At 44.7% G+C, this 21,587-nt stretch overlaps 1 pseudogene; it reads left to right on the top strand.

Annotated features, from left to right (window-relative positions):
* The first annotated feature begins 8 nt into the window (after positions 1-8).
* On the top strand, positions 9-16,583 carry LOC110526929 (annotated as a pseudogene).
* The last annotated feature ends 5,004 nt before the right edge of the window (positions 16,584-21,587 follow it).

Raw genomic sequence — 21,587 nt, 5'->3', positions numbered from 1 at the left:
GTCTGAGTATGAAAGTCAGGAATCAGATTATCACAGTGACAGTGAGGAAGGAGCTGCCCCCCAATCTTGTAGCCATTGAGAACCATGAATCTGAGGATCCTTTGTCCACTGACAAAGTCCCACTTCCCTTTGAAGATGCTGGTGGTGATGGAGGCAGACCAACAGTCGATACAGTACAGGAGTTCTGTGGTAGTTGGAAGACCACCAGCCATTTCACCCCTCCTGGCCTTGCTGTTTGCTTTGATGAGCAAATCTGGAGTGCAAAGCTTCTTGCCATTTCCCTCTGAGGCAGAGTGCTTCAAGCCGTTTCTGAAAGAGGAGCTGGTGGGAGACCAATTGTTATGCCTTTGAGCTACAGGAGAAGAGAGAGCCAGGAGTGAGGGGGTTACTTGAAAAATGGGTGACAACCGCAATTAGCGAAAAGTAGACCTTACAGTCCTTCTCATGGGAATAGTAAAGAAGAACTCCCTAAGAGAATACTAGAGCACAGATCCTATGTTTGCAACTCCCTTCTTTGCCACCCTCTTTCCCCAAGACTGCTTCCTAGTTCTGCTGCGTTGCCTGCACTTTGTCAACAATGCTACTGCCAACCTAAATGACCCATTACACAAAATAAGAAATGTTCTCATCAGCCTGACAATATCATTAGATCTGGTCTTTGTGCCATACAAGGACCTATGCATTGATGAGTCCCTGATGTTATGGAAGGGTAGGCTGGCGTTCCGTCAATTTGTCCAGGACATTATAGTTTACACTGACATCCAACATTATGAGGGGCTTGGGATGTCCGGGTCCACAGTGATGACCATGCTGGCTCCTCATCTCGGCAAGGGACACACTTTGTATGTAGACAATTGGTACAGCAGTCCAACACTCTTCAAGCATCTGCTCTCCAACAGCACAGGGGCCTGTGTGACAGTCAGGTCGAACAGGAAGGTAATGCCTGGAAATCGGATGCAGGAAGATGCAGAGAGGGGAGGTGAAGTTTAAGGAGAATGGTCAACAGCTGGCAGTAAAGTTGCATGACAAACGAGATGTCCATGTCCTCTCCACAGCAACCATGTCGGCCACAGGGAAGGTGGACCACCTGACAAGAGAGAGAAAGATCAAACCAGACTGTGTGCTCGACTATAACCTCAAAATGGGGGGCAGTGGATAAGGCAGACATGATAAACAGCTGTGTGGAATGCCCTCGGAAAACTACCAAGTGGTATAAGAAAATGTTTTTCCATCTGATCGACACTACTCTACTCTACTACACTACTACTACACTGCTCCAGTTTAAACTGTTCTGCCTTATTATTATTCGACCATGCTGGTCATTTATGAACATTTGAACATCTTGGCCATGTTCTGTTATAATCTCCACCCGGCACAGCCAGAAGAGGACTGGCCATCCCACATATGCTCTCTCTAAGTCTCTCTTTCTTTCTCTCTCTCGGAGGACCTGAGCCCTAGGACCATGCCCCAGGAATACCTGACATGATGACTCCTTGCTGTCCCCAGTCCACCTGACCGTGCTGCTGCTCCAGTTTCAAATGTTCTGCCTTATTATTATTCGACCATGCTGGTCATTTATGAACATTTGAACATCTTGGCCATGTTCTGTTATAATCTCCACCCGGCACAGCCAGAAGAGGACTGGCCACCCCACATAGCCTGGTTCCTCTCTAGGTTTCTTCCTAGGTTTTGGCCTTTCTAGGGAGTTTTTCCTAGCCACCGTGCTTCTACACCTGCATTGCTTGCTATTTGGGGTTTTAGGCTGGGTTTCTGTACAGCACTTTGAGATATCAGCTGATGTACGAAGGGCTATATAAATAAATGTGATTTGATTTGACTACTGCCCTCAATGGCCACATAGTTCACTGCCAACTAACAGGTGAGATGATTACTGATTACAATTATTGTAATTGGACATACAGTTCACATAGAGTTACATTATGCAATTATAGTTGAAATATCTCACCCACCTACCCACTGCCTCATCATCCTCTCCCTTCCCTCATCCTCCTCACTCCCTCTCCCCATAGGGAAAGTAATTACCTACCAAAATTACAGAGAAAACCTCATGAGAGAGCTGCTGGAGGAGCACCACACCCCTCTGCGCCCATCCACTTTGGGCCGTCCTGCTGCAGACAATCCCCGACGCGTCACTGCACATCATTTCCCCTGCAAAGTCCCTCAAACTGCTACTCAAGGTAGTTGTACATGGAAGCACTGCAAAGTCTGCCTGTCTGGCACCAAAAGAAGGAAGCAGAGGAAGTTGACAAAGTACATGTGTTTGGCTTGTGACACACCTCTATGTGTTTCACCATGTTTTGAGGAGTATCATATGCTCAAGCACTATTGAGCACATCTGCAGCAATTACTGACTGACTGTCCTGATAGGTGACTTGACAGGTGACCTGCCATGATACCATGCCTTTAGAGGTGGGGGGTGGGATTGCAGTTGTTGTTCAATCACTGCATGAATATGAAATATGGGTTATTTTTTTCCTCTAATAAAACAAGTTTTTGATGTTGTTGTTCAACCATCACCCATACTTTAATAAAATAGACGACTATTACATATTGGCCCTGGTGTTTTCTTGCTGTGTTTTCATCCAGTAAAACTGTTAAGGAGTGTATGTTAGCATACAAAAGCTGGCCTCAATCTTCTTTGTGGTTTCTGAAAGTAAAGAGTAAAGAGGAATTATTAGTAATTAGAAAACAATATCAGGATATAGCAATAAAACAAAATTACAAAGAAGTAACATAATAACACTGCCATAAAAATAATGTATTGAATTGACAAAATCACAAATGAGTTATAACAGTAAGAAACAGTAACTGTTGAGCGCCACAAGGGCAGGCAGAACAGAGCTATGCTAAATAGGCCAAATGAAAATACAAGCTAATACTTCTGACTCAGTTAGCATTGGTTTACAGAGCTAATAGAAATGTAGCTAGCTATATGAGCACGATTGAATATAACACCCCAAAGGTTATATGAAATCAGTAACGTTACCTCACGTGTCCCCGGTTATAAGGAATACACACAAATATATTGTACTCCATATATACAGTGAGCTACAGTAGAAACGACAACGCGACTTACAGAAACTATTATAACATAACAAGGCACTTTGATATAAACGCACACATTACCAAAGTTATTATCATGTAGTATTATTATACAGGCTATATCACATCCGGCCGTGATTGGGAGTCCCATAGGGTGGCCCACAATTGGCCCAGTGTCGTCCGGTTTAAATTTTAAAAAATTTAAATAGTAATGAAAACAACAATGAATGCGATGCGGGCACCAGATGGAAAATGTGAACACGTGTGTGCAGGTCCTGTTTTAACTAGAGATGTGCATATTTCTGCATACTTGATTTACAGACACAATTGCAGACACAATGCTTGGGGAAGTTGGTCCCGGTCAGTAATGCTTAAAAAATAAATTGTCCGCAAAAGTGAAATGGCCTAATTTTATGTGAACTAATGAGGGGTCGGAACACACTTCAATTCAAACTGTTGTTAGAAAACAAAAACTTGTTAAAAAATGTTGAAAGTTGAAACAACCTATTAACTGCCCAACTGCTCATTCTGACATCAAGTGCATAAAAAACTCACGCTGGGGCGACCGTTAGAGATATCAGGAACTCACGTATGAAAATGTTAACATAAACACATTTAGCATAACCTGGCTTCTGAAGCCACTGATGCAGACCTTTGGAATATCTACTGTACATTTTAAAAGTCTAATAAATCATTGAAATATAGCCTGAAATATAGCCTACACCATCACAGTAAATCCATGATTCATTTTAAATGAAAGAGGAGCTGGTGTCCTCTTTAAGATGAAAGAGGAGGTCTGAAGAAACATGATATGAAGAAAATGTGGTCTATTTCAGAAGAACAGAATGGCATACTCTGAATTGTCCTTATATCAGGCCCTGATCTGGCTATGCCATATGGCTGTGGGCTACACAAGTTAATTTAGTAGACAAGATTTGCTTAGAATTCCATGGCATTATTTTATGGAATGAAGAATACAATTGAACGGATATTTCTCCAAATGATTTGAGGGAGTGAGCACATGCAGCTATTCTATGTTGAGGTTAACAAATAAACAGGTCCTCAAATATGCTTAATTTAGAGTTATTTATGCAAATTTGGATGCAATACAAACGTTGGGTTATATGATTCGATTTTTTTTAACGTTTTAAGGCTGCATGATGCGACTAATGTTGATTTGAAAAAAGTCACTTGAAAGGCATGTGCTCCGTTTGGTATTTTTGCACAGGCTGTACACACTTCCTCAGTCTCTTGTTCACAATTTAACAAGCACTTGATGATGCTTCAAATTTCCCGGCGGCATGCCCCTAGTGTGGCTGTAATGCCCCCGAAAAAAATCCATGCCTTTTGCGGCCAGTGTCCGTTGTGCCCTTGGGCTAAATATAATAATTATAATTCCCGCCTCCCAGCTGCGTGCTCAGCAGCGCCTCTCACTCACTTGGCTCTCTGAGATCGCTCAATTCTGATTTGCCAATGCCAGACCTGTCATGTGATCAGGTCTTTCTCACAGACTACAAGTGAAGACAGACACGAGTGTCCTTATCCAATTCCAAGGTGCATATTGAAGATATTGGAAGAACTGTCCACATTTACTTTGTCAGCCAACAAGATAAGTAAGCCAAATGAACAGCAAAAGCACTAGCCTATCAACTTTGTACTATCGGTGATAAAAGATTTACATAGGCTGCATATGTAAATCTACTATCCCACATAGTACACAAGTTTACCTATTCTATGTTGTGAGAGAAGTACATATTACAAACCTAGTCTGGGACAGTTGTGGGATGCGATAAATCCCAAATGAATACAACCAAAGCATTAAAAATATGTTTTAAGCAATGAGGCTGACATAACAGATCAGTCTGTTTAGCTTAAATGTTTTATAAACTATTAGGCTATTTCTTCACATAAGTACACGCGGCAGAAGGCTATAAGCACAAATGTTCCAAAATACAATCAATTAACGGGAAACACCATTCTCAAAAGTAAGTGCAAATGCAATTAGGCATGTAATTATTTATTATAAAGGTGCATTTTTTGGTGAAAATGATCTTCACCAAAATTGAAACTGTATGCCAGATATAATCTACACCCGTTGTAAAGCAGTTCATGTGCTTAATTTTAACAATCTATTTGGCCACTTGGATACAAATCTTAGCAAATCATATAGGCCTATGGGCTAGGCTACATGAGGTGTGCGACTAGGAATTAAAAAGGTAGGGGAAAAAAGCCATGCACTGTTTATTTTTTTATTAACCTAACCCCTCTCTTCGGAGGACACTTATTTTTTAAAAGTTTTTACAGCTTTTCTGCTTCATATAAATTCAGCAAAAATGAAACGTCCTTTCACTGTTAGCAGCATTTATTTTCAGCAAACTTAACATGTGTAAATATTTATATGAAAATAACAAGATTCAACAACTGAGATATACACTGAACAAGTTCCACAGACATGTGACTAACAGATATTGAAAAATGTGTCCCTGAACAAAGGGTGGGTCAAAATCAAAGTAACAGTCAGTATCTGGTGTGGCCACCAGCTGCATTAAGTACTGCAGTGCATCTCCTCCTCGTGGACTACACCAGATTTGCCAATTCTTGCTGTGAGATGTTACCCCACTCTTCCACCAAGGCACCTGAAATTTACTGGACATTTCTGGGGGGGAATTGCCCTAGCCTTCACCCTCCGATCCAACAGGTCCCAGATGTGCTCAATGGGATTGAGATCTGGGCTCTTCGCTGGCCATGGCAGAACACTGACATTCCTGTCTTGCAGGAAATCACGCACAGAACGAGCAATATGGCTGGTGGTGTCATGTACTGTCATGTTGTGTCTTGTTTCTGTCCTTTCCCTTCACCCTGTCTCCCTCTGCTGGTCGTTGTTAGGTTACCTTTTCTCCCCCTCTTTCCCCCAGCTGTGCCTTGTCTCCTCCTAACTACCTCGTATCCCCTTTTCCCACCTGTTCCCTTTTTCCCTCTGATTAGTCCTCTATATCTCTCTCTGTTTCTGCTCCTGTCTTTGTCGGATTCTTGTTTGTGTTGTTCATGCCTGAACCAGACTATCGTCATGTTTGCTGCAACCTTGTCCTGTCCTGTCGGAACCTGCCGGTCCATCTGAGCCTACGTTTTGTTTTGTTATTAAAGAAGCTCTGTTTACGTTAATTCGCTTTTGGGTCCTCATTCACGCACCGTAACAGAAGAATCCGACCAAGAATGGACCCAGCGACTTCGGATCCTCTCCACTCAGCCATCGAGATCCAGGGAGCGATGCTAGGCAGACACAAGCAGGAATTGTCTGCTGCTCGACATGCCGTTGAGACCCTGGCCACCCAAGTCTCCAACCTCACAGAACAGGTTCACCATCTCCGCCTCGATCCACCGGCCACTTCCAGGGCTTTCGAATCTCCGGAGCCCAGAATCAATAACCCGCCGTGTTACTCTGGGGAGCCCACTGAATGCCGCTCGTTCCTCACCCAGTGTGATATTGTGTTTTCTCTCCAGCCCAACACTTACTCCAGGAGCACTGCTCGTGTCGCCTACGTCATATCTCTCCTTACTGGACGGGCTCGTGAGTGGGGCACGGCAATCTGGGAGGCAAGGGCTGAGTGTACTAACCAGTATCAGGACTTTAAGGAGGAGATGATACGGGTTTTTGATCGATCTGTTTTTGGGGAGGAGGCTTCCAGGGCCCTGTCTTCCCTATGTCAGGGTAATCGATCCATAACAGACTACTCTATTGAGTTTCGCACTCTTGCTGCCTCCAGTGGCTGGAACGAGCCGGCTTTGCTCGCTCGTTTTCTGGAGGGTCTCCGCGCAGAGGTAAAGGATGAGATTCTCTCCCGGGAGGTTCCTTCCAGCGTGGATTCCTTGATTGAACTCGCTATTCGCATTGAGCGACGGGTTGATCTTCGTCACCGAGCTCGTGGAAAGGAGCTCGCGTTCTCCGTTGCCCCCCTCTCCGCATCACTACCATCTTCCTCTGCCGGCTCGGGTGCTGAGCCTAGGCAGCTGGGAGGTATCCGCATCTCGACTAAGGAGAGGGAACGGAGAATCACCAACCGCCTCTGTCTCTATTGCGGTTCTGCTGGTCATTTTGTCACTTCATGTCCAGTAAAAGCCAGAGCTCATCAGTAAGCGGAGGGCTACTGGTGAGCGCTACTACTCCTGTCTCTCCTTCAAGATCCTGCACTACCTTGTCGGTCCATCTACGCTGGACCGGTTCGTCAGCTTCCTGCAGTGCCTTAATAGACTCTGGGGCGGAGGGCTGTTTTATGGACGAGACCTGGGCTCGGGAACATGACATTCCTCTCAGACAGTTAAGGGAGTCCACGGCCTTGTTCGCCCTGGATGGTAGTCCTCTCCCCAGGATTCAGCGTGAGACGCTACCTTTAACCCTCACTGTTTCTGGTAATCATAGCGAAACCATTTCTTTTTTAATTTTTCGTTCACCTTTTACACCTGTTGTTTTGGGCCATCCCTGGCTAGTTTGTCATAATCCTTCCATTAATTGGTCTAGTAATTCTATCCTCTCCTGGAACGTCTCTTGTCATGTGAAATGTTTAATGTCTGCTATCCCTCCTGTTTCCTCTGTCTCTTCTTCACAGGAGGAGCCTGGTGATTTGACAGGGGTGCCGGAGGAATATCACGATCTGCGCACGGTGTTCAGTCGGTCCAGGGCCACCTCTCTTCCTCCACACCGGTCGTATGATTGTAGTATTGATCTCCTTCCGGGAACCACTTCCCCCCGGGGTAGACTATACTCTCTGTCGGCTCCCGAACGTAAGGCTCTCGAAGATTATTTGTCTGTAGCTCTTGCCGCCGGTACCATAGTCCCCTCCTCCTCTCCCGCCGGAGCGGGGTTTTTTTTTGTTAAGAAGAAGGACGGGTCCCTGCGCCCCTGCATAGATTATCGAGGGCTGAATGACATAACAGTGAAGAATCGTTATCCGCTTCCTCTTATGTCTTCAGCCTTCGAGATCCTGCAGGGAGCCAGGTTTTTCACTAAGTTGGACCTTCGTAACGCTTACCATCTCGTGCGCATCAGGGAGGGGGACGAGTGGAAGACGGCGTTTAACACTCCGTTAGGGCACTTTGAATACCAGGTTCTTCCTTTCGGCCTCGCTAACGCTCCAGCTGTCTTTCAGGCATTAGTCAATGATGTCCTGAGAGACATGCTGAACATCTTTGTTTTCGTTTACCTTGATGATATCCTGATTTTTTCACCGTCACTCCAGATTCATGTTCAGCACGTTCGACGTGTCCTCCAGCGCCTTTTAGAGAATTGTCTTTTTGTGAAGGCTGAGAAGTGCTCTTTTCATGCCTCCTCCGTCACATTTCTCGGTTCTGTTATTTCCGCTGAAGGCATTAAGATGGATCCCGCTAAGGTCCAAGCTGTCATTGATTGGCCCGTCCCTAAGTCACGCGTCGAGTTGCAGCGCTTTCTCGGCTTCGCGAACTTCTATCGTCGTTTCATCCGTAATTTCGGTCAGGTGGCAGCCCCTCTCACAGCCCTTACTTCTGTCAAGACGTGCTTTAAGTGGTCCGTTTCCGCCCAGGGAGCTTTTGATCTCCTCAAGAATCGTTTTACATCCGCACCTATCCTTGTTACACCTGACGTCTCTAGACAGTTCATTGTCGAGGTTGACGCGTCAGAGGTGGGCGTGGGAGCCATTCTTTCTCAGCGCTCCTTCTCTGACGACAAGGTCCACCCTTGCGCGTATTTTTCTCATCGCCTGTCGCCGTCGGAACGTAACTATGATGTGGGAAACCGCGAACTGCTCGCCATCCGCTTAGCCCTAGGCGAATGGCGACAGTGGTTGGAGGGGGCGACCGTTCCTTTTGTCGTTTGGACTGACCATAGGAACCTTGAGTACATCCGTTCTGCCAAACGACTTAATGCGCGTCAGGCGCGCTGGGCGCTGTTTTTCGCTCGTTTCGAGTTCGTGATTTCTTATCGTCCGGGCTCTAAGAACACCAAGCCTGATGCTTTATCTCGTCTCTTCAGTTCTTCAGTAGCCTCCACTGACCCCGAGGGGATTCTCCCTGAGGGGCGTGTTGTCGGGTTGACTGTCTGGGGAATTGAGAGGCAGGTAAAGCAAGCACTCACTCAAACTCCGTCACCGCGCGCTTGTCCCAGGAACCTTCTTTTCGTTCCCGTTCCTACTCGTCTGGCCGTTCTTCAGTGGGCTCACTCTGCCAAGTTAGCCGGCCACCCTGGCGTTCGGGGTACGCTTGCTTCCATTCGCCAGCGCTTTTGGTGGCCCACCCGGGAGCATGACACGCGTCGCTTCGTGGCTGCTTGTTCGGTCTGCGCGCAGACTAAGTCCGGTAACTCTCCTCCTGCCGGCCGTCTCAGGCCGCTTCCCATTCCCTCTCGACCGTGGTCTCACATCGCCTTAGATTTTGTCACCGGACTGCCTTCGTCAGCGGGGAAGACTGTTATTCTTACGGTTGTCGACAGGTTCTCTAAGGCGGCTCATTTTATTCCCCTTGCTAAGCTTCCTTCTGCTAAAGAGACGGCACAAATCATCATCGAGAATGTTTTCAGAATTCATGGCCTTCCGTCAGACGTCGTTTCGGACAGAGGTCCGCAATTCACGTCTCAATTTTGGAGGGAGTTTTGCCGTTTGATTGGGGCTTCCGTCAGTCTCTCTTCCGGCTTTCACCCCCAGTCTAACGGTCAAGCAGAACGGGCCAATCAGACTATTGGTCGCATCTTACGCAGTCTTTCTTTTCGCAACCCTGCGTCTTGGTCAGAACAGCTCCCCTGGGCAGAATACGCCCACAACTCGCTTCCTTCGTCTGCGACCGGGCTATCTCCTTTTCAGAGTAGCCTCGGGTACCAGCCTCCGCTGTTCTCATCTCAGTTCGCCGAGTCCAGCGTCCCCTCCGCTCAGGCTTTTGTCCAACGTTGCGAGCGCACCTGGAAGAGGGTCAGGTCTGCACTTTGCCGTTATAGGGCGCAGACTGTGAGGGCTGCTAATAAGCGTAGAACTAAGAGTCCTAGATATTGTCGCGGTCAGAGAGTTTGGCTCTCCACTCAGAACCTTCCCCTTAAGACCACTTCTCGCAAGTTGACCCCGCGGTTCATTGGTCCGTTCCGTATTTCTCGGATCATTAATCCTGTCGCAGTTCGACTTCTTCTTCCGCGATATCTTCGTCGCGTCCACCCGGTCTTCCATGTCTCCTGTGTCAAGCCCGTTCTTCGCGCCCCCGCTCGTCTTCCCCCCCCCCCCCCCATCCTTGTCGAGGGCGCACCCATCTACAGGGTCCGTAGGATTTTGGACATGCGTCCTCGGGGCCGTGGTCATCAGTACCTAGTAGATTGGGAGGGGTACGGTCCTGAGGAGAGGAGTTGGGTTCCCTCTCGGGACGTGCTGGACCGTGCGCTGATCGATGATTTCCTCCGTTGCCGCCAGGTTTCCTCCTCGAGTGCGCCAGGAGGTCATGTCATGTCCTGACATGTTGTGTCTTGTTTCTGTCCTTTCCCTTCACCCTGTCTCCCTCTGCTGGTCGTTGTTAGGTTACCTTTTCTCCCCCTCTTTCCCCCAGCTGTGCCTTGTCTCCTCCTAACTACCTCGTCACCCCTTTTCCCACCTGTTCCCTTTTTCCCTCTGATTAGTCCTCTATATCTCTCTCTGTTTCTGCTCCTGTCTTTGTCGGATTCTTGTTTGTGTTGTTCATGCCTGAACCAGACTATCGTCATGTTTGCTGCAACCTTGTCCAGTCCTGTCGGAACCTGCCGGTCCATCTGAGCCTACGTTTTGTTTTGTTATTAAAGAAGCTCTGTTTACGTTAATTCGCTTTTGGGTCCTCATTCACGCACCGTAACAGGTGGAATTGCTGGAGGTTCATGTCAGGATGAGCCTGCAGGAAGGGTACCCTATGAGGGAGTAGGATGTCTTCCTTGTAACGCACAGAGTTGAGATTGCCTGCAATGACAACAACCGCAGTCTGATGACTCGGTGACACACCGCTCCAGATCATGACGGACACTCCATCTCAAAAATCGATCAGCTCCAGAGTACAGGCCTCGGTGTAATGCTCATTCCTTCGACGATAAACGCGAATCTGACCATTACCCGACAAAAACGCGACTAGTCAGTGAAGAGCACTTTGTGCCTGTTGTTGCCGGTGATGTCTGGTGAGGACCTGCCTTACAACAAGTCTACAAACCCTCAGTCCAGCCTCTCTCAGCCTATTGCGGATAGTCTGAGCACTGATGGAGGGATTGTGCATTCCTGGTGTTCCTCGTTATATACATGCACTATACATTTTCAAGTAATATTAACAAACTTTCAATACTCACACATAACCTGAACTCATTAAAATGCATGCGTGAACACACACACACGCACGCACGCACAGGTCTCATAAGTTACTGCAAATGTTAATGGGCTACACATCCCCCACTTCTCGCTCTCTCCCATACCACACACACACACACACACACACACACTTGGCTGTAATACACTAACTAGCTAGTTGTTGTTGTCATCCTGTACCTGTCCCGCAGGAGTGATGTTCAGATGTACCGATCCTGTGCAGGTGTTGTTACACCTGGTCTGCCACTGCGAGGATGATCAGCTGTCCATCCTGTCTCCCTGTAGCGCTGTCTTAGGCGTCTCAAAGTACAGAGAATGCAATTTATTGCCCTGGCCACATCTGCAGTCCTCATGCCTCCCTGCAGCATGCCTAAGGCACATTCACGCAGATGGACCCTGGGCATTTTTCTTTTGGTGTTTTTCAGAGTCAGTAGAAAGGTCTCTTTAATGTGCTAAGTTTTCATAACAGTGACCTTATTTGCCTACCGTCTGTAAGCTGGTCATGTCTTAAAACCTCTTTGGGCACCTCCTTGACAACATGCAGAAGAAATTGCAGAGCACGAAATTCAAAATACAACAATCGTAATATTAAACATTCATAAAAATACAAGTGTCCTACATTGTTTAAAAGCTTATCCTCTTGTTAATCCAACCGCGTTGGCAGATTTCAAAAAGGCTTTACGGCGAAAGCATACCATGCGATTATCTGAGGACAGCGCCCCACACCAAAATTATTTTCCAAACCAGCACGGGCGTCACAAAATCCCAAATTGCGATAAAATAAATCACTTACCTTTGAAGAGCTTCCTCTGATTGAAATTCCAAGGGTCTCAGCTGCACAACAAATGGTCATTTTGTTCGATAACGTCCTTCTTTATATCCCATAAATGTCTGCTAGTCTGCGCGCTTGATTCAGTAATCCACTCGTTCAACATGCATACAAACGAATCCAAAAAGTTACAAGTAAGGTCCGTCCAAACAAGTCAAACGATGTTTCTAATTAATCCTCAGGTACTCTAATATCTAAATAAACAATAAAAGTTAAGACAGAGAATAGTATGTTCAATAGGGAAGATAAATAACGAAGAGCGTTCACCTCATTCACAGGTGCAACAAGAATACTTTTCTAATGAGAGACACCATGGAAAAACAACAACTACTCGTTTGTTTTTCAAAAAACAAGCCTGAAACCCTTTCTAACGACTGTTGACATCTAGTGGAAGCCATAGGAACTGCAATCTGGGAGGAATTCTATCCCATAGGATTGCATTGAAATGGCCCTTGACCTCAACAACAAAAGAAGTCCGGATGGATCCTCCTCGGGTTTTCGCCTGCCATATCAGTTGTGTTATACTCACAGACATTATTTTAACAGTTTTCAGAGTATTTTCTATCAAATGCTGCCAATTTTATGCACATCCTAGCTTCTGGGCCTGGGTAACGGGCAGTTTACTTTGGGTATGTCAGTCATCCGGAATTCAGGATACTGCCCCCTAGCCTTAAAAAGTTAATGACCATTCCACAGGTGCATGTTCATGAATTGTTTATGGTTCATTGAACAAGCATGGGAAACAGTGTTTAAAGCCTTTACAATCAAGATCTGTGAAGTTATGATTTTTTACTAATTACCTTTGATAGACAGGGTCCTGAAAAAGGGACGTTTCTTTTTTGCTGAGTTGATATACACTGCTCAAAAAAATAAAGGGAACACTAAAATAACACATCCTATATCTGAATGAATGAAATATTCTTATTGAATACTTTTTTCATTACATAGTTGAATGTGCTGACAACAAAATCACACAAAAATTATCAATGGAAATCAAATGTATCAACCCATGGAGGTCTGGATTTGGAGTCACATTCAAAAATAAGTGGAAAACCACACTACAGGCTGATCCAACTTTGATGTAATGTCCTTAAAACAAGTCAAAATGAGGCTCAGTAGTGTGTGTGGCCTCCACGTGCCTGTATGACCTCCCTACAATGCCTGGGCATGCTCCTGATCAGGAGGCGGATGGTCTCCTGAGGGATCTCCTCACAGACCTGGACTAAAGCATCCGCCAACTCCTGGACAGTCTGTGGTGCAACGTGGCGTTGGTGGCTGGAGCGAGACATGATGTCCCAGATGTGCTCAATTGGATTCAGGTCTGGGGAACGGGCGGGCCAGTCCATAGCATCAATGCCTTCCTCTTGCAGGAACTGCTGACACACTCCAGCCACATGAGGTCTAGCATTGTCTTGCATTAGGAGGAACCCAGGGCCAACCGCACCAGCATATGGTCTCACAAGGGGTCTGAGGATCTCATCTCGGTACCTAATAGCAGCCAGGCTACCTCTGGCGAGCACATGGAGGGCTGTACGGCACCCCAAAGAAATGCCACCTCACACCATGACTAACCCACCGGCAAACCGGTCATGCTGGAGGATGTTGCAGGCAGCAGAACGTTCTCCACGCCTGTCACGTGCTCAGTGTGAACCTGCTTTCATCTGTGAAGAGCACAGGGCACCAGTGGCGAATTTGCTAATCTTGGTGTTCTCTGGCAAATGCCAAACGTCCTGCACGGTGTTGGGCTGTAAGCACAACCCCCACCGTTGGACGTCAGGCCCTCATACCACCCTCATGGAGTCTGTTTCTGACCGTTTGAGCAGACACATGTACATTTGTGGCCTGCTGAAGGTCATTTTGCAGGGCTCTGGCAGTGCTCCTCCTTGCACAAAGGCGGAGGCAGCGGTCCTGCTGCTGGATTGTTGCCCTCCTACGGCCTCCTCCACGTCTCCTGATGTACTGGCCTGTCTCCTGGTAGCACCTCCATGCTCTGGACACTACGCTGACAGACACAGCAAACCATCTTGCCCCAGCTCGCATTGATGTGCCATCCTGGATGAGCTGCACTACCTGAGCCACTTGTGTGGGTTGTAGACTCCGTCTTAATTTACCACTAGAGTGAAAGCACCGCCAGCATTCAAAAGTGACCAAAACATCAGCCAGGAAGCATAGGAACTGAGAAGTGGTCTGTGGTCCCCACCTGCAGATCCACTCCTTTTTGAGGGTGTCTTGCTAATTGCCTATAATTTCCACCTGTTGTCTATTCCATTTGCACAACAGCATGTGACATTTATTGTCAATCAGTGTTGCTTCCTAAGTGGACAATTTGATTTCACAGAAGTGTGATTGACTTGGAGTTACATTGTGTTGTTTAAGTGTTCCCTTTATTTTTTTGAGCAGTGTATTTTACGTACACATTTTGCATACAGTATCAATTATAAATTAACAAACATAAGCTATTAATCTGACCTCTTACCACCTTTCACCTCAATCAACCTATCACCATAGACCACCCTCATTTGGTTTTGCAGTAATGTTTTACATACAACTTGAATCTTTCTAACCGTATAGTATCCACTGTTCCTCCAATGATTGATATATTATTTATTGACTCACTATGGCTTTTCAAATTGCTCAACACTGCTATTTGAACCATTCCTGAACCTGTGACCGGAAACAAGCTACATAGGGCAATACCAGAATACATAATCTAGTGAATCTGTCTCGTTGCAGGGAAATCTACAGAGCAGAGATTGTTCTATGACCCATATATACAGTTGAAGTCGGAAGTTTACATACACCTTTGCCAAACACATTTCAACTCAGTTTTTCACAATTCCTGACATTTAAGTAAATCCCTGTCTTAGGTCAGTTAGGATCACCACTTTATTTTAAGAATGTGAAATGTCCAAATAATAGTAAAGAAAATGATTTATTTCAGCTTTTATTTCTTTCATCACATTCCCAGTGGGTCAGAAGTTTACATACACTCAATTAGTATTTGGTAGCATTGCCTTTAAATTGCTTAACTTGGGTCAAATGTTTTGGGCAGTCTTCCACAAGCTTCCCACAGGCCCATTCCTCCTGACAGAGCTGGTGTAACTGAATCAGGTTTATAGGCCTCCATGCTCACTCATGCTTTTTCAGATCTGCCCATAAATGTTCTATAGGATTGAAGTAAGGGCTTTGTGATTGCCATTCCAATGCCTTGACTTTGTTGTCCTTAAGCCATTTTGCCACAACTTTGGAAGTATGCTTGGGGGTCATTGTCCATTTGGAAGAACCATTTGCGACCAAGCTTTAACTTCCTGACTGATGTTGTGAATATATTGAAGCAACATCAAGACATTTTTATTCCTCATGAAGCCATCTATTTTGTGAAGTGCACCAGTCCCTCCTGTAGCAAAGCACACCCACAACATGATGCTGCCACCCCCGTGCTTGAACGTTTGGGATGGTGTTCTTCGGCTTGCAAACAGTTATATTTTCTGTTTCATCAGACCAGAGGACATTTCTCCAAAATGTACAATCTTTGTCCAGTTGCAAACTGTAGTCTGTCTTTAAAAAAAAAAAACATTTATTAATATTTTATTTTATTTTAATACATACATTTTAAACAAACTTAGAAACAGAAATTAAACAAAAAAGCTCAGTTTAAACCAAGAGGTTAGGTTCCACACATGGAACGTACAGTGTAGTTCTGAAATACATAGATCCCCGCCATTCTACGAGAATCCTTGCAGCATAATAGCTGATACCTCAGGTTCTAGGTAATTTAGATAAGGTTCCCATACTTTGTAGAACTGGTCTGTTTTAGAATGCAATGTACATGTCAGATATTCCAGAGGCACCAATTCAAATAGTATCTTATGCCAATCTTTAATAGAAGGAACCTTATCACTAATCCACTGTAAAAGGATGTTTTTCCTCGCTGCGAAGGTAAGGATGTTGTAAATCCTCCTTTTACCCACAGAAGTAACATGCCTACTAGGGAGACCTAACAGTAAAGAAACTGGGTCCAATTCTAGATCAACCCATAGGATCTTTTCAATTTCTTTCAGAACACCAGACCAGTATCTTTGTATTTTGGTACATGACCATAAACAATGTGTTAGGGTGCCTGTATCAGTTTTGCATTTAAGACACTGAGGGGAAGAGGAAGTGGGGCTAAAAGCATGTCTGCGATTTGGGGATATATGCAATCTGTGTATTATTCTTAATTGGATTGCTCTAGTACGATTACATATAGATATTGTTTTTGCATATCTCCAAATGTCCTCCCACATCTCTTCGTCAATAGTAACAGACAATTCTTTCTCCCACACTTGTTTCACCCTCTGTGTGTTGACAGCAGAAAGGGACCTTAAAGTATCATAAAACAGACTTACAGACATTTTCCTTTGTGGGAAAAAAAGCATTCTTTCAATGACAGACACATCAGGGTTACCAATTAAGGTGGTGCTCTTCAGGATATAATGTCTTACTTGTAGGAAGCGGAAAAAGTCCTGCTTTGGGAGTCGATATTTCTCGACCATCTGCTCAAATGACAACAAAATCTTATCAACAAATAAGTCATTTAGCCTGCGTATGCCCTTAAGCCAAAAGTTAAAGCCGGCATCCAGCAATCCTGGACTGAAATCTGGATTGTTAAGAATTGGGGTAAGAGCAGAGGTTAGTTTGGACCTTCCCAGGAAGCGTTGAACTGACCTCCATACTTTGAGTGTGTTAAGTGTAACGGGATTATTGCAGTGATCTTCTACAGACTTGAAACTTCTGAAAAATAAAAGATCCTGTAAGGGGTATTTTGAAAGAGAAGTCTCAATGTCTAACCAAATAGAGGAGTCATCATTTGTGATCCAGTCAGAAATATAACAAAGGTGGGCACACCATTGATAGAACCTGATATTGGGCAGGTCCAAGCCGCCCATAGAACTTGGCAGCTGCAATATTGCCATCTTAAGTCTTGGTTTGCGTTTACTCCATATAAAAGGAATTTAGCCATCCATTTACATCCTTTCTTAACTTATTGGAGAGTAATACTGGGATCATTTGGATTGGGTAAAGTAGTCTAGGTAAAATGTTCATTTTCAAGAGGGATATTCTACCCAACCAAGAAATCGGGAGAGAGTTCCAGCGCTCCAGATCCTGTCTTATTGTATCAAACATGGGAACAAAATTGGCTTTGTACATTTGCTGGAATTTAGGAGTTACAAATATACCCAGATACATGAAACCTGAGGGAGACCATTTAAATGGGAAGGGGGGAGAAGTATTAGGTACAGAGTGCAGGCTACCAAGTGGCATAGCCTCTGACTTAGTTAGGTTAATCTTGTAGCCTGAGAATTCGCTGAATAATTCAATAATATTAATAAGAGCTGTAATTGAAGTCTCGGGACTAGAGATGAATATCAGGACATCATCAGCATACAAGCTTATTTTATGGTGAACATCACCAATGAGCAGCCCCTGTATAGCAGGCGTTACCCTGATGGCCTCGGCCAGTGGTTCCATAATGAGTGCAAAGAGGAGGGGGGATAAAGGACAGCCCTGTCTGGTACCTCTGTGTATAGAGAAGCTATTTGACCTTAGCCCATTAGTAAGGACAGCAGCCTGAGGATCATCATATAAAACTTTCACCCATTTTATAAAGTTGTCGCCCAGACCAAATTTATTTAGAGCAAATAATAGGTAAGACCACTCCACACGATCAAATGCTTTCTCAGCATCTAGGGAGAGCACAAGACCATCCACAGAACTTTGTTGGTAAGCTTGAATTACATTAAGAAGCCGCCTGACATTGTTGCATGACTTACGGCCCTTAATGAAGCCAGTTTGGCCTCCTTTCACAATTAGTGGCAGTGAGTCCTTTAATCTTGTGGCTAGAATTTTAGAAAGCAATTTTCTATCCACATTCAGAAGGGAAATTGGTCTGTACGAGGAACAAGACTCTGGACATTTTCCCTTTTTGAGAATAAGTAAAATGTTGGCTTCTCTCAGCGTTTGAGGGAGTTGGTCATTTGAAAATGAGTGATTAAACATATCACGCAATGGCTCAAGGATCAGGCAATGGAACTCTTTATAGAACTCACTACAAAACCCGTCTGGTCCTGGGGCCTTACCATTTTGCAGATTCTTAATTGCGAACATTATCTCTTCCTTGGTAATAGGGGCATTAAGGAGGGACCGCTGCTCTTCAGAGATAGTAGGGAGCTCAATCTTACAAAATAAGTTCTCCATTAATTTGGGTGCATCATTTGGCAGTTCTGAGGCATAAAGATTTGTATAAAATTTCTTAAATGAGTCACTTATCAATTTATTTTCATATAAATGATTACAATCAGAGTCAGTAATAGTAGAAATTGACTGAGAGTCAGCTCTCTTTTTAGCTAGGTATGCCAAGTACTTTCCTGGCTTATCGCCATGTTCATATAGCTTTTGCCTGACAAATCTCATTTTCTTTTCAGCGTCCTGTGTTAGGAGAGAGTCTAACGTTGATCTAATGACTGATATTTCCTTTAATGGGGCAGGAGTGGGCGTTTTAATGTAGTCCTTCTCTTTAGTTCCTAATTCACCCTCTAACATTTTTTGTTTTCACGCTTTTTCCGTCTCTTAGTAGCTGTGTATGACATAATCAGACCCCTGGCATACGCTTTACAGGTCTCCCAAAGGAGCGAGGGGTTATCTGTTGATTGAGAGTTAATAGAGAAAAATGCTTTAAACTTTGTAATGAAATATGATGTGAATGTATGGTCTTTAAGAATGGTTGTGTTCAACCTCCAATGTCTTGACCGATTGAACACCCCGTTGAGTTTTATGTCCAGGATCACCTCAGCATGGTCAGATATGACTATGCTTCCTATCCTAGCGGATAGAACAGACTGCAGAGACGTCCTGGGCACAAAAAAATATTATATTCTAGTCGGACATCCATGAGGTGCAGAGAAAAAAGTGAACTCTCTGTTGGAGGGATGAAAAGCTCTCCAGACATCCACATACCCCAGATCATCACAAATAGCTTTAAGTGACTTAGCTTGAGGAAAGAGTGAAGCTATACCGCTGGGGAACCTATCAATAAGGGGGTTCAACAAGCAGTTCAAATCTCCTCCAACCACTGCAGTGTCCGAGTTTAATTCTGAAAAGTCTAGAAAAACCTTAGTGAGGAAATCAGGGGGGTGAGCAGGGGGGAAGTAAATATTCATTATAGAAATGTTCTGCCCTTGTAAAGTACCATTAATTATAACAAAGCGACCAGATTTATCTTTCACACAATTCCAGACCTTAAGTGGTAAGTTCTTTTTCACCAGAATTGCTACCCCTCTACTTCTGGATGTAAATGATGAGAAAAACACTTGACCAAACCCCCCTTGTTGTAATTTCAGGTGCTCCTTATCATCCAAATGAGTTTCTTGCAACAGGGCAATATCAATATTTTCTTTTTTCAAAAAAGATAGTACCTTCTTCCTCTTAATAGGGTTATGGCTCCCTCTAATGTTCCATGTACATACACGCAGTCCGTTACCTGCCATTGTATCTTGACCATTCAATATCCAGGCTGGATCCCACTGTAAAAGTGGGGTGGTACCTTTTTCCATGTGTTGAACTCTCCTCTATCTCACCGAGCATAAACAAACGATATGAACCCTGAACTCGAACTATACTAAACCCAAAAATTAAACATGTAAAGATCCAAAAGGGGGTTTTCCCACTAGCTAACATGCAGGGGATTTCAACTCTCCAATGTAGACTCTTAAGTCTGCATCGCCGCTCCATAGCCTCATCCTTTATATGTATGGAAAAGAAAATCAATAGGAGAATATTGAGGCTCTTCCACCTAAAACCAAGCCTGGGCACCAATATGGATTCACACATATCTCAGCCTGAGCTATAGTGGCTATTACTTTAGCAAGAAAAATAATAAAGATACGAATATTACTGAGCCGGAGTACGTGAGGACTCACGTCACTGTTTCATGATCAGATTCAACCAAAAATAAACAAAGTTATCCAATGCTGCTGAGGTGCAGCTTAAAAGTTATTTACCCGAGAGAGTCAATAAACGCAGCAGCCTCTTCAGGTGTGTAGAGCTTTTTAGGTGATCCGTTGACCATAATCTTCAATGTGGCCGGGTACAACAGTGCGTAGTCCATCTTCATTCTCCTGAGTCGAGCCTTTGCCTCATCAAACGCTTTGCGTCTTCGTACAACCGCAGTGGAATAATCAATGAAGAATGAGACCTTAGGACTTTTATGTTGACTACCATCAGAGCTGATGTTTCTAGCCGCATCCATGACGCGCTGCTTGTCGGTGAAGTTGTGGAACTTTATAACCACCGGCCGTGGGCGCTGATTGGGACCGGGTATCGGTGCTTGAGAGCGATGGGCTCTGTCCAGCTTCACACGGCCAGCCTTAGTGTCCATTTGTAGGTAGCCAGGGATACATTCCTCAAAGAATTTTACTGAACGTGTCCCTTCAGAATTTTCCGGGAGTCCCACAACACGAATATTGCATCTGCGTCCTCGATTATCCAAGTCGTCAATGTGCTCCGCCATTTCGCGTGCCTGTTTCTCAAGTGCTTTTATCTTAGCGTCCATAGATGTAGTTGAAGTTTCCACTGCATCAATTCTTCCTTCCGCCTCAACAACACGTTCCACAACCCTCTGTAGTTCAGCTGAATGGCCTGCTATTGCTTCCAAGACCGTTCTTATCTTAGCATCGATCACTTTAGTAATGTTATCAGTCATCTTTTGAATCACCAGGTCCATTGTGCCTGTATCCGCAATGGTGCTAGCCTCGCTAACGTTAGCTAGCTCCTCATGCACATCCACAGGGGTGGTGGTTTTGGTCGACTTCTTAGTAGTTCTGTTGGGCATGTTGTCGGAGATTTTTGCAAAAAAGCCGTCAAGACTCATTATATGGTAACTTATTTAGCCAATTCTACCACTTTTTCAAGCTAGGAGATTAATGTAAAAATATTAATTTACGAATGCCACGAGAGCTCGCTGAAACACCGTGTTCTCTCTACGGCGCCATTTTCATCCCCCGTAGTCTGTCTTTTTTTATGGCAGCTTTGAAGCAGTGTCTTCTTCCTTGCTAATGTCGAAATAGGACTCGTTTACTGTGGATACTGTTGTACTGGTTTCCTCCAGCATATTCACAACATATTCCTTTGCTGTTCTGAGATCGATTTGCACTTTTCGCACCAAAGTACGATCATCTCTAGGAGACAGAACGTGTCTCCTTCCTGAGAGGTATGACGGCTGCGTTGTCCCATGGTGTTTATACTTGCTTACTATTGTTTGTACAGATGAACGTGGTACCTTCAGCCGTTTGGAAATTGCTCCCAAGGATGAACCAGACTTGTGGAGGTCTACA

Source organism: Oncorhynchus mykiss, chromosome 6, assembly GCF_013265735.2.
Source record: "Oncorhynchus mykiss isolate Arlee chromosome 6, USDA_OmykA_1.1, whole genome shotgun sequence".
In the NCBI taxonomy this organism is placed as follows: Eukaryota; Metazoa; Chordata; class Actinopteri; order Salmoniformes; family Salmonidae; genus Oncorhynchus; species Oncorhynchus mykiss.
The sequence above is the reverse complement of the archived record's forward strand: the minus strand, read 5'-3'. Positions and strand labels throughout refer to the sequence as shown.